Source organism: Tenrec ecaudatus, chromosome 13 (assembly GCF_050624435.1).
Source record: "Tenrec ecaudatus isolate mTenEca1 chromosome 13, mTenEca1.hap1, whole genome shotgun sequence".
NCBI lineage: Eukaryota > Metazoa > Chordata > Mammalia > Afrosoricida > Tenrecidae > Tenrec > Tenrec ecaudatus.
In genome coordinates this window covers 137,149,520-137,161,580 of record NC_134542.1, presented here as the reverse complement: position 1 = coordinate 137,161,580, position 12,061 = coordinate 137,149,520, and the positions used below count along the sequence as shown (strand labels likewise).

Below are 12,061 nucleotides of genomic sequence, written 5' to 3'. Positions count from 1 at the left end.
AAGAGAAATGAGGTGCGTTAGGGTTTCTTAAATTTGCTAGACTTCCATGGTATTCCATAGAATTCCATGGTGTTTAGCAGCGAATGCTACTCAAACTTATCAGCAAGACAAGAACTCTCTGTTTCATTCCGCTGTAAATTGTTGATTCACATTCTGCTTGGAGGAAATGGAACATCAGCTGGAGCTTGGCTTTCTTTTGCAATTTGATCTATTCACTGAAACGATATTAGTTGTAATGAGATTTGGCTTGTAATTTTATAGGGTGAGTTTTACACGTTAATTAATTTTGAGGCAGCTGCTCATTAAAAAAATCATTCATATAAACACAATAAGTGAATATATTTTAGAAGATGCCTGTACATGATATATTAAATGAATTTAGAGAAATGCTTTTTGACTGTTTTGATTGGCAGGTATAAGAAATTCTTACTTAAAGGGATGCAGCATGATTGACTTTGTAATAGTAGTCTGAAACCTCTTTTTACATGATAAATTTTACATATAATACAAGGAGCTAATAAAAGATTTAGGGTTGGTTATTCTCCTGGAAAAGACACATTGCAAAGCAGTACATAGACTGAACTAGATGGCACTTAAAGACCTTTTTTTTTATCCATTCCTTTGGCTCTGGAATATAATGTATTGAGAAAACCAATCCCAGAGAAGTGTGATTTGTCTGAACAAAGAAGGGGTAGAAGAACTGAAGGTGGGATCTCTGTGGTCGACACTTCAAATGCTCTTCCGTCCTTACTTGCCATCATGTATGTCCTCAGGGAACCGTGGCTAGGGATGGGTGAGACAGTGATTTGCTACAGGGGAACTGCTGCCTGTAAGAATGAGAAGGCTGCTCTTGTGGGGACATTGGGGTAACATACAAAGGCTTGGGATTCTTCCAGGGTGTTTCTAAGGAAGATTAGACAAGTGTTAAATTGAACAGTAGGAATGTTGGTCTGACCAAAGGAGCATTAGATAGGACCGCCATTTTGCAGGACTGTGAGTTCATCATTTTGTTATGTGGTCTATCTTGTCCACCCAGTGCCCTGGTTTCTATGAAAACCTGCATTGGATTCACTCTCGAGGCCTATGTGTGGGGTTTACATTCATGTTAGCCAAATAATTTGGTCTTTGTTCCTGAGAGAGAGCTTTGGGATTTCCCCACTGATCTTAAGTGTCTTGATGAGGCTCCAGACCACAGCTAATTTAACAGGTTGTACTAATGAGGTGACTCTACTGGCCCAGCCAGAAAGACCTAGCCCTTGATATCAACATCCAGATCCCCCAGTGATATCAAACAGCCTCAGGGCAGAGGGTCCGGCTTTTGAATTATGAAATGAGTTCTCCTCTTCCCCAGTCAAGAACTGCAAACAGACACTCCACTGTGATCCCTTAGTGGTGACTGGCAAGGATGTCTGTGGGAAGGTGGCAAAGCCCCTTTGGGAGAATGGGATCTCCCTTGGGAATGGTCCCAGAAATCACCATACTATAACTCACTGCCATTGGGTCATTTCATAGTGACACTGTAGGGCAGAAGGGAACTGCTCCTGTGAGTGTCTAAGACTGTCAATCTTTAAGGAGTAGAATGTCTCAAGTTTCTCCCACGGAGCAGCTGGGGGTTTCGACCAGCTGACCTTGTTGTTAGCAACCCAAGTCTTAAGCCACTGTGCCATCAGCACTCCTTCACACTAGGCATCCCCTCCATTTGTGTTGTTTTCTTGTATAAGACTGTAATTTCAAGCAAAGCACTTTCCAGGAGTTCTGTGAATTGGTTTTACGAATTAAAAAACATTAGGGAGTAGTGAGATCCTGGAGACCAGAAGTGAGGAGGCTAGAGACCCCCCAAGGTTATGACTGGTGTTGTGAAAAGGTAACCAGCAGAAGCAAGTGTGTCCTGGGACACCTGGGACTGGTTCCGGCCGTCTCGGGCAGTCTCGACCAGTAGCTCTGTGCTCCTTGGCGAGTGAGGTCTGCCCCAGCCCTGCCGTGGTTCAGTTCAGAGGAGGAAGTGCCGCACGTGCCTCTGGTGTCAGAGCAGGGAGGGTTTGATATGACCATGCACCATGCTAAACGAACGTCACTTTGTTCCCCTGAGGTGCTGGAACTTCCACAGAGATGTCGTTTTCTCAGTCTTGAGAAAGCATGCTCTAAGCCTTAGTCTTCTAACACCTTACAGGAGGTGTCTAGGTTACAGCTTCTGGCATCTACTGTCTTTGCTGCTTTGGGCTTGTAATTTGTGTTTCTCACGGGGCTGCATGCATTGAATGGATCGCGACTTGGAATAAAGTCCACACCTGACTTTCAAACAGCCACTTCAGATTCCCCGAGCAGTGCTTTCTCACAGACACACCTGCTTGTTGGGCACCTGCTCTTCAGAACGAGGCTGACAGAAGTTGCCTTAAATAAATGAAAGTTTCCTCTCTGTTTTGACCCATTTGGCCACTTCCTCATACAAAGCAAGAAACGCGACCGAGCCCAGGAACATAAGAGTGGTGGCAAAGATACGTCGGAACCTGTCATAATGTATTGCGGTTGTTGCTAGTGGCCATCAGGTCAGTACCGACCCATTTAGTGAGCCCATGCACAACAGACGGAGAGGCTGCCTGGTCTTGCTCCATCCTCACCATTGTTCCAGTGTTGGAGCCTATTGTTCAGCCACTGTGCTCATCCATCTTGTGGAGGGTCGTCTTCTTTGTTACGGACCCTTTATTTGATCCAGCACGATGTCCTCCCAGGGCTTGGTGTGGCCTGGCGACATGTCCAAAATACGTGAGACTGAAGTCTCACCACTTGGACTCGAAGGGCCATGTGGCTGTGTGTCCTCCAAGACAGATTTGTTTATTCTTTCAATATTTTCCTCCTGCACCGTCATTAAAATGCATGCATTCTTCCTGGGTCTCCCCTACTCCACGTCTAACTTTCACATGCACATCGGCCAAATGAAAATCCCACAGCCTGAGTTGGGCATACCTGAGACTGGAACCCCCAGTGGCAAAGGAAGAAGGGGAATGTAGTTTAGCTTTGCTCCCAGAAGAAAAGAAAATGGATTTGAGGGAAATACGTAGCCACTAGGTATTTAGTGTAAATACACACCCACTAACACATTATACAATATATAATGTGTTTTATATATCTTATGCATATAGATGCCTAGATTTTCTGTGTTTAACAAGAGTATTATGTGTACTTACATGTACACTAGATATCATACATATAGATCACACGCACATGGATGGATACATATAATAAATAGCTTTGTTTAACTCTATCTTGGGTAGCCCAGAGTACATGTGGTGGGGGGTGGCGGTGGTGATTGTAGAATATTGAAAGATAGATGCTTTCAACATATTTTTTTCCTTTTTAACCAAAAAAAAAACCCCCCCAAAAAAACCAAAACCAACAATTCACTATCATCAAGTCCATTCTGACTCCTATCGACCCAGAGGACAGAGTACAACTACTCCTTTGGGTTTGGGGGCTCTAACTCTTTATGCATGTAGAAAGTCTGAGTTTTGCCCAAACCTCTGAATTTCTTCGGGTTTCAGCAGCATTTCCTTAACGACTACAGTAGTGCCCTCACACGTCCAAGGTAACTAAAAGAGGAGGCACGATAGAAATGTAAAGCCACTTTATATACCGACCCAGCCCTGGGTCCGTCAGCAGAGGTCAGCACCAGGACCTCCTTGGTATGGGCAGCAAGTGTGAACTGGCTCTCGCACAAGCACCCTGGCCTGGAATCTTCAGAGAGCTCTATTGCACCTGTAACTGCCCACGCTCTCCCAGAGTCTCTGCCCTTGCCGCCTCTCCACTTCTCAGCTCAGCGCTTCCCAAGATGCACGGAAGCCAGTCTTTGGAGTCAGGTATGTCCTAGCCTATAAATATACTAAGTATACGATATTATATCGAAATACAATATACTATACATAAATATATAAATACAGAGTCTTAGTAGTTCCAAGCCTTAGCTCCTTTATCAATCTCGGGGACTTCTCAAAAGGAACAAATCATTGGCTGCATGTTAGTCATCTAGTTTTTTTGAGCCATGATGCTGAAATGGAGACTTGTGATTATTTTTATGAATGGACCCAACCTGTTGGACTTAATCCATCTCATACCATTTAATTTCTTACAGTTTTGCTACAGATGGCTGGTCCAGAGGCAGAGTGCCCGGTACACACGGACTTAAGTAAGCAAATGTAAGCCTACGCTTCCCATATTTACTGGGCATGTGTCTCTGTCAGGCATTGTAAACTTGAAAAGAGACGTTGATTCGGTAGGGATTTGCTGTGAGGTTAGGAAAGACACAGGTGTCCCTCATACTTAAAAGAGTAGCGCCTTCACTGTGAAAACAGGTAAAACGATTCACTGTTGATTAGGAAGCAAGGCGAGTGAGCCAGTGGTCACCTTGCTCATTAGGTATTCGGACGTTGGGCTGGCCTTACACCACCCTGCTACCTCTGCCAGGTGAGCAATGTAAATCGACTCAAGTGAGTGCTGAAATAAATAAACGCAGGGCCAGAAGAACACAGGGCATCTGGCTTTTTGATAGGAGTACAAATCATCTCATGAAAGGTTTTGTTTTCTCTCTCCCCAAACTTAGAGCCTCCTACAATCAGATATCGCTTGCTCCCTCACTGCCGTCAACTCGATGGTGACTCATAGTGACCAGGTAGTACCTCCCCTGGAAGTTTCCGAGCCTGTAACTCTCTACAGGAGTAGAAAGCCCCTTCTTTTTACCTTGGTGGAGCTGGCGGTTTCCATGCTGACCTGTGGTTAGCTGCCCAAATAGGTAACCACGACACAATCAGGATTCCAGGCAGGGAGCTCGAGCCCCGTGGGGACGTTCAGGGGAATCTTGAGATCCAGATGCTGCAGCTCTGAGAGGTCTTACCACAAGCTGGGCGTGAGCTTCTGTACTGATGGTGGTTTGCCTTGGACGGTGAGTTCTCGTTGCGGATCCTCTTTCTTCCCAGGAGCCTCAAATGGAAAACCATTCACGTTTCAAAAGAGGGAGAATTAAACATACCATACCATTTGTTGCCCAGAGAACCCAAAGTCATGGGAACCACATATGTATTAAGGAGAAGTTGTGCTCCATACAGCTTTTAATGACTAACTTTGCGCATAGGCTTTCCTTCCCAGGTGCAATGACAAGGTTTCGTTGGGAGAGGGAAGGAGCTTTCCTTCCAGGGCCCCTCCCTATGAGAGGTACAGCCCTGGGGAGAGCAAAAGGCTAAGTAAGCGCTCAGCTAGTAACCTGAAACACCTGGTGATTCAAATCGACACCAAAGGCCCTGGAACAGAATATCCAGTGATCTGCTTCCACAGGCCACAGCCCGGCAAGCCCTAGCAAGCTCAGTTCTACGCTGCTTACTTGGGGTTGTCTGCAGCTGGAATTAACTTGCTGGCCACAAGTACTGACCGGACACACCAGAGCAGAAGTTACCAATTCCACCTTCTGATGAAAAATGGTTCCTGTATGTAGCTGGAGGTTGGGTGGTAAGAGAGGCGTGAGTGTGAAAGTCGGAAGTCTGAAGCAGTGAGATCTCATCCCTCCCCGCTCCACACAAGACTGTGGCTGTGTTATTGTTCACACATGCTGAATCATGAGCTCAGCTGATAACGAGGCTCCCAGAGAAGTCTGACTGTCCTGTCTGCACGGGAGAGCCACCAGGCACCCTTTTAAGTGTCATTTCCCCCTTGTGTGCCAGAACAGCAGTTCTCAACCTGTGGGTTGCAGCCCATTTGGGGCTTGAACGACCCTTTCACAGGGGTCGCCTAAGACCATTGGACAATGGTCTTAGGAACCGAGACACCGCTCCTCTATGGGTCTCCAGGCGGGTCCGCCCACATGCAGATAGGCCCACATACGAGTACCCAGCGTGAAGACTGTTACCCATGCTACACCACGCGTCAAGACAAAATTTCATTTATTTGTCATTAGAAATAAATATTTCACAATATATATGCATGAGTCTGGGTACTTTAAAAAACAAATATATAGAAACTCATGTTTAAGAGAGAGTTTTATATAAAGGTTATGTGTACATCAAGATAAAAATCCCAACCCAGTGCTGTCCAACCCATATGTCCAACACCAATGCACAAAGTCCTCCTCCATCTCACAAAACAGACGCTATGTTGCTGACTGCAGGAGGAAAGCTGAGTCAGTGAATGTGTAAGCATCTCAGTGCTGGCAGGGGTCTCCACACGGCTGCTCCAGCACCCAGGGCTGCATCGGGGTAGGTCCATGTGGCTTCTCAGGGATGTCTTGCAGGAAGTGAGCTTTGCCAGCTGAAGCAGGGAACTGGCTAAGGCAGCTGCACCCTGGTCTAACCATCAGAAAGCAAGAGACCAGAGAACTCGAAAGGCGAGGCTCTCCGAGTCATTTATCCCTCCGCCCTTCAATTAACCTCACATGTGTTTATCGGCCAGGTTGGCACAAACTAACTCAATATAATTATTGTTTTTGTGATTAATCACTGCATAATTATGTTCAATTTGTAACAATGAAAATACATTCTGCTTATCAGATATTTACATTAAGGTTCCTAACAGTAGCAAAATGGCAGTTATGAAGTAGCCACGGAAATAATTTTATGGTGGGGGGGTCACCACAGCATGAGAAACTGTATTAAAGGGTCACAGCATCAGGATGGTTGAGAACCACTGTTCTAGAACCGCCATCTCTCCCACCCTTAAAAACATAAATGAAGAACCTCACTATCATAAGTCAATTCTGACTCCTATGGACTCTACAGGACAGGGCACAACTATTCCAGTGGGTTTTAGGGACTGTAATCTTTACGGGAGTAGAAAGACGGATCTTTCTCCTGTGAAGCGGCTGGTGGTTTCAAACTGCTGACCTTGTGGTTAGCAGGCCAATGTATGATCCACTGTGCCAGTAGGCCTCCTTAATATTTCAGTCTCCTTTAATCTTGTGAAATTTCACAGAGTCACAGTAAACATGTGGTTGCGCTCTCGGTGAGGAGCCCTGCTGCCGTAATGGTTGCATGGTGGGCTGCGAACGGTGAGGTTGGCAGTTCCAAAACCCTGGTCACTGAGGGAGGAAGGCCGGGATTTTGATTCCTGTGAAGAGCTACACTCTCAGAAACCCACACGGGCAGCTTTACTGTGTCCTGTAGGGTTGTATTGACTTGATGGCCATCAGTTATTTTGGGGGGAGGAGCTCTTGGAGACAAATAAATTTTCAATGAATTGAAATGTTAACTTTAATAAAATATTATACTTTTACACCAAAAACATTGGAATGTGATCATAATTTGTCACAGTTAGGGAAGAGTTATGCACTAAGAAAGGGAGTGATGTTCCCTCAGGCTATTTCCTTGATGGGCCAACCAGCAGCGCTTCTCGTTGACCAGTCACTGTGTGCTTTGGCCCAAACTGTGTATTTGATATTATTGGGACAGCTCGGTAATTGAAAACTCTAGCGATAATAGACTGTCACTGATATGCCCGAGTTCGAGTTGCCATTTTAATTGGATTTGTTTGAGGGTTTGTGAGTTAAAAAGGTTGTGGTTTTCTAGTTAGCAGAGCTGACAACAGATTTCCTGACATTAACTTGACCTAGAACCCAGTTGCTCTGTAAGTCAATGTAAATGATAGTCTTCGTATTTCTCACTTCTAATGGGTAATGGGTTGTCTTAAATTATATGTTTAAATGAACTTCACTTTTCCTCTCCCCTTCCATGAAGTATAGTGGTCCTAAGTTTGGTATTTTTTATTGTGTTCTGTCATACCTAAGGGGACACTGAGTTTTCTTTAAAACAACAACAGTGAAAAAACCAAACAGAACTAAGCACTATTGTGTCCAAGTAAGACTGTGTGCTATAGGGTGTTCAATGGCTGGTTGTTTGGGAAGTAGACTTGGCTGCTCGCTGCATGGACGTCCTAGGCACTTGTGGGTGAACTTGACCCTCCTGTGTTACTGACCTGCAATGGTTAGCTGAACACTGTTTTTAGGCAGGCGTCAATCCATTAAGTGTCCACTTGTGTTGGTCACTTCACTCAGAAACTGGCCTGTATTTCCCAAAGCCTGAGAACAACTGGTGTGGAGGTCTCATCAGCTCACGTTCAGTGCATGAAATCTGAGACGGGGATGTTAGGTAACTGAAGTACAAGTAGTCTTCTGGAAATCCTAGTGTGAGCTGAGCATGATGCCAATTGAGACCCAGCCCATTGCTGTACGCTTAGACTCTAGTGGGTTATTTGCATGGGGGCCTTAAGTCTGTAGTCATACAAGGTCGTACATTCATAAGAACGCATCGATTACTTTGTAAACATGTTTATGTTAATATGGTAAGCATAGATTTGTTTATTCCTTTGTTCTTCCCTTACGATGCGCCATCCTTATAAAAATAAAAGTCACATCCTGACCTGGCAGGGGAGATACCCTGATCACGAAGGTGGTTTTCCCAGGGCGAGGCTCGTCCATTGCACTCCGGATGTGCTGCCCCCTGCGACTTCCCCAAAGGTGGGAAATTCGACTACATAATTTGTGATAGTTGGGGACTGCGTTCGCATGCGCCAGTGAAAATAAAAATAAAAGTCACTCTTTAGAACTTTACATAAATTGCTAAAAGTAAAATTTGATGTCAGCCACTCTCTTGTCTCCTTTCGGGGACGATGACACTTATTTTTAAGTATCTACAAGATTATAATACAATCTTACAGTTTTTCCCATAAGACCGGAGTCAACGATAGAAGACAGGTCAACAGAACCGGACACAATCTTAGATCGTTGCTCCTGGCCTCTGCCTCGTGGGGACCTCACGTACAACATCCATGTGGCATCGTCCTGTGCCATCGTCATGATCTCTGGCACATTGGAGCCCATTGTGGGAATTACACCGTTTCTTCCACGGCAGGGAGTACTTCTCCCAGCACCATTTGAGGGGGCTTTAAAAAGTCCATGGGACAATTCCATTTTCTTTTTGGGCCATTTTTTTCCCCACACACTTTTTGAAACTCCTTGTTTTAGATCATTTTAAGTTGTGCTCAGTAGCATTTTCATGGACTGATTAACCAAGGTATGTCACCAGCCCTTTCTGCCTAGCCTGTCTTAGTCTGGAAGCCCTCCGGAATCTCCTTCTCCATGGGGGAGCCGGCTGGTACTTGGGATATTTGTGGCCTCTCTTCCAGCCTAATATCCATAAGCAACTCTGGAGATGGCGATGCTGAGACCCCGAGCTGCCAGTTTTCAAGGCGCAACCCACAGGGTCCAGAAGATATTTGGCCTCGTGGTGTGAACAGAATAGTGAGCTAAAATATTTTATCGAGCGACTGCATGTGATTGACAGGTGAACTTGCAAACACATAGACGTGTGTTCAGGTTGGCCTTGTCGCACCTTTGCTCCACTCTGCAATAAAGGAGTCGTGTAAAGGTGTTAGTCCGGGGAGACTAGAGAAACACATTCAGTGATACGCATATATGGATAGGCAAGAACTCTCCATCGAAGAGTACTTGTATATTAGGAAAACACCCCAGCCCAGTCCAGATCAAGTCCATAAGTCCGACATTAGCCCATATGTCCGGTACCAGTCCATCAATTCCTCTTCAGACGCACGCAGCACACGCAATGGATGATCACAGGCCAGGGAGTGGAAAGTCCTGTCGAACCAGTGCCAATGGCAGCATCTCAGTGCTGGCGTCGATCTCCACGTGGCTCCTCCAGCGCCCGGGCTCTGGCTGCATCACGTGGCTCCATTGGCTTGTCAGCAGGGAGACGAAGCAGAGATAGAATCTGGCCTCCAGTGAGCTCTTTATCTCTGTGGTGCCTCCAAATGAGGCCATCAAACTGTGGCCTGGTTGACAGGCTGCCCTTGGCACATTCCTCAATTTGACAGGAGATTATGTAACTGCCACGAAAGAGTTTTGTTTATCGCCACCAGACCTTTCAGGAATTGGAGTTCTCTCTGCCCCTGGGACATCAACTTCATCTGGGTGCTGGCCTGGAAACCCCCATTGGAGCATGCCCTGTTTCCCCGAAAAAAAAGACAGTGTCTTATAATAATTTTGGCTCCCAAAGATGCACTAGGTCGTATTTTCAGGGATGTCTTATTTTTCCATGAAGAAGAGTATGATACACCTTTATTGTTGAACAACACAAAGGAAATTTATTACCTGTATATGGTACGGTAAAAGTTGTCATCACAAACCAGCAAAACCAGACAAACTGAATTCTACAGTTTCAAGAATTTCTTGTTACTACCATTATTCCCATGTACAACAATCTATGGTACATTTACTCATTTATTCAATGACAGTCATGTCATCATTTCTGGAACATCATCATAACAATCCAAACCCCTATTTTTGGGGAGGTCTTATTTTCAGGGGGATGCCTTATATTTCAGCAAGAGGCAAAACTGTAATTAGGTCTTATTTTGGGGGGTGTCTTACTTTCGGGGAAACGGTACTCACATTTCATGCTATTTTTTCACTTCCTGAAGTCCCTGCCCTGGCAGACAAGAAGAGATTTCTTTGAACTGCTTCTCTTTCTTACCGTATATTCTTGAACAGTGCTCTCGCTGGTTCCACCTGGGCCAGGGCTTTTGTTTTCTCTTGGTCCTAGTCTTGCAGTCTCTGGCCATTTAATCAATTTATTAATTTTGCAAAAATCTTGTTGGGTTCCTTAGATGATCACTAATTTGATCCTGTTTCAAGAATAAAGTTACATTTCTATTCATAGCCAACAGCTTTGCGGGCGCCCAAGAGTCCCCTTTGAAGGTATATAGAAGGTGTCCTGTGCAGTGGTTGAACGTGTGGACGAGTGAGTTATAAGTTTTGCTTCTCAACTATGAAAAGGAGAGATTTGTAAGAATTCTCTCAGATTATAAACATAGAAATAGTCGTAGAATACCTGGCACATACTAATGGCTCAATAAATACTACCTTATTGCATGGCTACCACAGAACAAACAACTAGGTCTTGGAAGAAGAACAAGAGAATGCCTGTTACATGTGGAGATAGGAAGACTTTGTCTTGAGTACATTAGACATGTTACCAGGAGGGACAAAGCGCTGGAAAAAGATAGCCTGATTGGCACAGTGGAGGGTCCACCGGCTGTATCAGTGGGCTCAAATAGAACAGGAATTGTGAGGATGGCCCAGGGCCTGGCATCTTCTCATCTGTCGTACAGAGGATCACTATGAATTGGAACCATGTGACCATATCTGAACAACAAAGTTGTATCGTGGAATTTTTTACTCTTTCATAACTCAGAAAATCACCAGGCAGTCTGAAACCTTTCACCAGATTACATTTACTATATAAAATGGTTGTCATTTAATTGTAATGAAGTGTGTGTGAGGCATATTATACATATAGAGCTATAAACATGGAAACATTCATGTTCAGTAGATTGGTTATAACCTTGGACTTGTGAAAATATTTACTCTGTTTTAATTATTTGTACAACTCTATGAGCAAAGAAATATTAAGATGGACCTTCTACTCAGAGTAGTAGAGCTTTGGCAATACAATGATTAAACTGCTCCACCACAGGTCCAAAGATTGGCGATTCTACCCCACCAGCTGCTCTGCATGAGAAAGATATGACAGTTGCTTTTGTAAAGGTTTATCACCTTGGAAACTCTCTGGAGCCATTCTAGTCTGGTGGAATCACAACGACAGTGGGTTGGTTTGGCTGGAACAGGAAAATATTGAGATGAATGATGATTTTCTTTTTCTTTGCAAAAACAAATAGACACTGGTAAGATAATGATGCAAAGTAATGTTTCATGACGTACAGCTTTCTGGATGGCAGGGACCATCTATGTATATGTGTGCATTTTTCGAAACCCCATTGTCTTCCACATTACTGATTTATATGTCACGGGTCAATGACTATAGAGTCAAGGGACCTCCTTCCCTCTGTTTCTCTTTAAACGTTGCTTTTTTCTTTTTTTCCTTTACCCTGTCCCTCTCCCCAGCCATGTACCAACAGTGGCTGATTTGTCCAGCACGGCAGGCTCTCCCAGTGAGTAGTTATCCGTTCTTGGGCTCACATAACAGCAAAACGGGTCTGTTGAATAGATTCAGTG

At 44.6% G+C, this 12,061-nt stretch overlaps 1 protein-coding gene and 1 non-coding gene across 2 annotated transcripts in view; both read left to right on the top strand.

The window, feature by feature from the left end:
- The window catches only part of NCKAP5 (NCK associated protein 5), a 965,306-nt gene that overhangs the window by 364,302 nt on the left and 588,943 nt on the right, over positions 1 to 12,061 (top strand). The window lies entirely within an intron of this gene.
- Positions 8,384 to 8,545, top strand: LOC142425306 (U1 spliceosomal RNA). Its single transcript, XR_012779652.1, has one exon. It is a non-coding gene; the product is annotated as a U1 spliceosomal RNA (small nuclear RNA).